Raw genomic sequence first — 6,000 nt, forward strand, 5'->3', positions numbered from 1 at the left:
TATGAACCCGATTGGAGCCCCCGAGCCCCCGGGCGATTCGGGTAGAATCGTCTGGAGGATTTTTGTCTTGACGGTGGGTGCGCGCGAGTGCACCCGTGGGTGTAGCCCCCGAGCCCCCGGACCATTCGAGTAGAATCGTCTAGGGTTTTTTTGTGTTTGTCGGTGGGGGAAGTTTTTATTTCATCAGCGAGTGTGCGCAAGCGCACCCGTGGGTGTAGCCCCCGGGTGATTGGGGACGAATCGCCTAGGGGGTTTTGTCAGCGGGCAGTTTAGGGATCGAGGTAGTTTTCAAGGATCGGGTGAGATGGAGCTCGTGAATCTTGGCGTCGAACGTTTTAGAGATCGGGCGAAACGGAGCTCGTGGATCCAGGCGGCGGGCGCAGCCGAGGCAGTTTTAGGGATCGGGCAAGACGGAGCTTGAGGATCCTGGCGCCGAGCGCACGCGTTGGGCGCAGCCGAGGCAGTTTAGGGATTAGGCGAGACGGAGCTTGCGGATCCTGGCGTGGGGCGCACGCGTCGGGCGCAGCCGAGGCAGTTTAGGGATCGAGTGAGATGGAGCTCGCGGATCCTGGCGTCGGGCGCAGCCGAGGCAGTTTAGGGATCGAGCGAGACGGAGCTCGCGGATCCTGGCGTCGGGTGCACGCGTCGGGCGCAGCCGAGGTAGTTTAGGGATCATGTGAGATGGAGCTCGTGGAACCTGGCGTCGAGCGCAGCCGAGGCGGTTTTAGGGATCAGGCAAGACGGAGCTCGCGGATCCTGGCATCGGGCGCACGTGTTGGGTGCATCCGAGGCAGTTTAGGGATCGAGAGAGATGGAGTTTTGTGGATCCTGGCATCGGGCGCAGCCGAGGCAGTTTAGGTGTCTTGAGCCCCTGAGCCCTGTTGGGCTTGGTGGGGGTCGGTTGAGTTTTGTGCGTTACCCCATTCGCGGTTTCTCACAACCGGATGGGCTGAGCTAACGTCGCTTGCCTCGATGGCTTGGGCTCGAGTGACGCGCTCAGTGAGCTGGTTAACGGGTATGATCGAGTGAAATCCAGGTCCATCATTCGTGATGGGGTGCCCTCATGTGACATTCCACTGCTCCTTAACCTACAACCCGGTAGATGCCTGGCCTCCCCTCGATGAAGATTCTGTGGGTTTGGTAGAGGTTAGGATTGAACGAAAAGGTTGAGATGACCCTGTCTACTTCGGGGCAGACTAGGCGAGGGCCGCTCGGGGCTCATCTACGTTTTCTCCCCTGCCTCTGTTTGACGCGAGGCGGCCTCGAGCCCTTCATGGGCTAGCCTTCGAACCCTGGTCGGTTGTTGCTCATGTTTGAATGAGGCAACTACCACTTCGTGACGCAACACAGAGCATTATGATGCATTTAACCGCATATGCGATGCCTTGGATGTATGGAATGAATGAGTGCGTGTATAGATGTATGAATGATTATATAAAGAAATAGTGGGGGTTGGTAATGTTACATTGATGACTCGAGTGACGGGGTTTGAGGAGCTCTAATCAGAAATGTCTGACCGGGATCCACGCTCATCGTTCATGACAGAGTCGGCATGGCCCACATGGGGCATCCCTTTGCTCCTTACCTATCTCTCGGTGTTTGTCTGAGCCATCCGATCAACTCGGGAAGCCCGATGGTCCCTCCTGGGCGGAGATCCCATGGTTGGGCCTTTCTAAGTCTCGCCTAAGAAGGCAAAGGGCCGCCTGCGCGTGGTGGCGCTTTGGTTCTCGCGCTCGGCGTGCGGTAGTGGTGGGCCATACCTAGGCCACGTCCTGTCTGACCAGGCGCCATTCCGTCGAGCAGGGTATGTCCCATCGATCAGGGCGCGTCCTGTCGTTTCCTATCCGCATTGAATAGGGGAAGGGAGAGGGTTTCTCACCCCAATCCTTTCACTTTTCCTCAACTGCTCCGCCTCTTCTTTAAATAGGGGAAGAGAGAAGGAAAGGAGAACTCACAGACCTGTTCGTGATTTTAGAGCACGATGTCAAGTTGGAGGTCCCCTAATGTAGATGAGATGGTGCTAGCCGCCTTCACCGAGAAGGGGCTGGTTCTTCCGAAGGAGGTGGCACACCGGAGGGTGCCGTACATCGCCGGCTTCATCACCGTCTACGAGGCCTTCGTCCAGTTGGAGCCATACGTGGACTCCTTCCAACGAATCTTATTCGAGCGAGCCTCGTCGGAGGGGAAGACGCTTAGGACTATGCTAGTGGGAGGTTTCACCCCTACAGCTGCTCAGGTTGGCTAGTTCATAAAGTTTGATGAGTCATCCTCTAGCCATGGTGGCCATACTTCAGCGGGCAGCGTCCCTGCCTAGGAGCTACCTTGACTGCATGAGAAGGTAAGGAGCTCCATGCTCTTCTGCTGAGCACCTATGGGTGCGACGCCCTTGAGGTACCCGTTGCGCTCACCGAAGTCGAGGGAGTGGAACTGAGCGGGGCCCTTGAGGTACCCGTTACGCTCGCCGAAGTCGAGGGAGCGGAACTAGGTAGGGCCCTTGCGGCGGTGGTTATGTCCGACGGCATGTGTCGTGGCCTCTCCTTTGGCATCAACCGATGTCACCGAGCGGCCATAGTAGTATTTGGAGTAGAAGTAGTCAGCAAATGTAATCGTTAAGTTCGTGGGGGGGGGCGTGTGAATAGTTTTTGTATCAATGAATACATCAGTTCTGTTATGTGATAGAATCACTATCCGTTCCTTGATTTTTATCCTAGCATAGCTTTGTTTTTATCCTTTCTTTTTGGCACCTGCCCATTTGTTCCATAGGCTACAACTTTTTAAGAACCTGGGCATGGCCCACAAGGCTCGACTGCTCATAACCGTAGGTCGTGGCGGGGTGCGCTCGGTCTGGAGTAAAAACAAAGTCACGTAGGGTAATCAAAGGAATGGAATGCGCTTTCGTTCAGGCAAAAAGTTTTCTATCTTGTGATAGTAAAAAAGAGAGGTAGTATTTAGTATTGTACACTCATTGAGCCCCTGAGTGACCTGGGATAAAAGTGTTCAGGCTGGGGTGCTTTACAGGAGCAAGTGTTGAATAAAAGCGGTAAGACCGAATTTAGGGGGGAAAACGACGTAGCTGTTCAATGTTCCAAGTGTTGATGAGAACGTTGCCGTTGTTGTCCTTCAGTCTGTAGGAGCCCGATCGGATCACATCGATCACCGTATAGGGTCCTTCCCATGGTGGAGAGAGTTTGTGTTTCTCCTTCGTTGATTGGGTCCTTCAGAGTACGAGATCACCGACTTCGAGGATCCTCCCCTTGTCTTCCTTTCATGGTACCTGTGGAGAGTTTGCTAGTAGCAAGCGGATCGGATGATGGTCGTCTCGTGGGCCTCCTCGAGTAGGTCGACTGTGTCTTGCTAAGCCTTCGCGGCTCAGTCGCGATCGAAAGCCTTCACTCTTGGGGCACCGTGGTCGAGGTCGGAGGGCAGCACTGCTTCAGCTCCGTAGGCTAGGAAGAAGGGTGTGAACCCTGTGGATCGATTTGGGGTCGTTCTTAGGCTCTAGAGGATCACTGGGACCTCTACAACCCATCGCCCGACGTACTTGTTGAGTCAGTCGAAGATGCGCGGCTTAAGTCCTTGGAGGACCATGCCGTTGGCATGCTCGACATGACCGTTAGTACGTGGATGTCCGACCGAGGCCTAGTTGATCCTGATGCTGTATCCATCACTGAAGTCTAGGAACTTCTTCCCGGTGAAGTTAGTCCCGTGGTCAGTGATGACGTAGTTAGGAACGCCGAACTGGTAGATGATGTCGAGGAAGAATTTGACCGCCTCTTCCAAGAGAATGTTGGTGATGGGCTTGGCCTCTATCCACTTGGTGAACTTGTCGATCACTACGAGCAGGTGAGTAAAGCTGCCCGGACCCTTTTTGAGGGGTCCTACCATGTAGAGGCCCTAGACCGCGAATGGCCAGGTGATGGGGATAGTTTGAAGCTCCTGTGCCGGCAAATGAGTTTGCCGAGCGTAGAATTGGCATCCCTCACACCTACAGACGACCTTCTCTACATCTTGTAATGCGGTGGGCTAGTAAAAACCTTGGTGAAAGGCTTTTCCGACCAGCGACCTTGGGGCTGCGTGATGTCCGTAGATCCCAGCATGGATCTCGAGGAGGAGCTGTTTCCCCTAGTTGGTAGGGATGCACTTCATGAGTACCCCTGATAGACTCCGTTTGTAGAGTTCATCACCGAGCTCGACGAAGGTCTTAGCGTGTCGAGCGATCCATCGGGCTTCAGTCCTTTCGTGTGGGAGAACCTCCTCGAGGAGGTAGGCGAGTAGTGGCGCTCGCTAGTTAGTTTGATCGAGTGCCAACACAGCGATGTCAGCAGGTGACGTCATCACGGAGGCACTGGGGTCGGAGCCCCCGAGCGCCGGCTTGGCATCGGGGTCAAAGCCCCTGGGTGCCAGCTTGGTGTCGAGGTGTGTCTCGATCGGACCTTCTAGGATGTGGGCAGACGGCTCATGGAGATCATTGATGAAGATCCCGCTCAGAGATGGATCCCGCCTGGCGGCCAATTTCGCGAGAAATTCGGTGGCATCATTGTCCTTTCGGGGGACGTGATGCAGCTCGATCCCCTAGAATTTGTCCTCGAGCTTGTGCACTTCCTGGCAGTATGCTACCATGAGGGGCTTTTGCAGGAGGACTCCTTCTTGACCTGGTCAACGACCAACTCCGAGTCGCCGCGGACGTAGAGTCGCATAGCATCGAGCTCGATGGCGATGCGCAGCCCGTTGATGAGGGATTTGTATTCCACGGCATTGTTTAAGGCCAAGAAATGGAGGCAGATGGCGTAGCGGAGCCTACTCCCATCTAAGGAGATCTGAACCACTCTAGCCCCCGAGCCGGGCGCCATTACAGACCCGTCGAAGTACATTGTCCAGTACTCGTGGGTGACGTTCGGGGTAGGTAGCTGCACCTCCGTCCATTTAGCAACAAAATCCATGAGAGCCTGAGATTTAATAGTGGTACGGGGGATATACCTGATGTTGTGGCCCATGAGTTCGAATGCCCACTTGAAGATCCGTCCCGTGGCATCACGGTTGCGGATGATGTCCCCGAGCGGGTATGAAGTGACGACCGCGACTTCATGGTCGGTGAAGTAGTGTAGGAGCTTCTGGGTCGCCATCAGCATAGCATATAGGAGTTTCTGCACCTAGGGGTCCTAGACCTTGGGGTCGGTGAGTACATCCCCGACAAAGTATATGGGCCGTTGGACGTTAAGGTGGTGTCCCGGCTCCTCCCTTTCAACGACTAGGGCGGCGCTCAGCACATGGTTGCTTGCTGCGACATAGAGGTTGAGGGGTTCTTCCCATTCGGGAGCGACAAGGATTGGGGCCGATGTCAGGGATGCTTTGAGGCTCTCCAGAGCCTGCTAAGCTTCCTCAGTTCAGACGAAGGCATCCATCTTTTTGAGGAGCTTGTAGAGTGGCATCCCTCATTTGCCGAGCCGGGTGATGAATCGACTCAGGGCAGCCAGACAGCCGGTGAGCCTTTGTATGCCCTTGACGTTGCGTATATGGCCCATGTTGGAGATGGTCGTGATCTTTTCAGGGTTGGCCTCGATGTCGCGCTCGAACATAATGTATCCAAGCAGCTTCCCCTTTAGAACGTTGCGGCCAAGTTTGCGATCAGGTCATAGGCTTGAGCCATTTTGACCACTATGTCATCAACATAGACGACGATTGTTTGTTTCGGTCGCTCGGCTTGATCGGGCTGATTGAGCGGATCAATTTGGTTGGTGAAGCATTGCTGCATGCACCTTTGGTAGGTGGCACCAGCGTTCTTTAGGCTGAAAGGCATGGTTACGTAGCAGTACGAACCATACGGGGTGATGAATGAGGTTACGAGCTGATCGGACTCTTTCATCATGATCTGGTGATAGCCCAAGTAGGCATCCAGAAAGGAGAGGATCTCGCAACCCAAGGTGGAGTCGACTATCTAATCTATGCGTGGCAAAGGAATGTTGAGGCTAGTATAATCAACATAGATTCTCCATTTCTCGG

This window comes from Miscanthus floridulus, chromosome 9, assembly GCF_019320115.1.
Source record: "Miscanthus floridulus cultivar M001 chromosome 9, ASM1932011v1, whole genome shotgun sequence".
Classification (NCBI taxonomy): Eukaryota; Viridiplantae; Streptophyta; class Magnoliopsida; order Poales; family Poaceae; genus Miscanthus; species Miscanthus floridulus.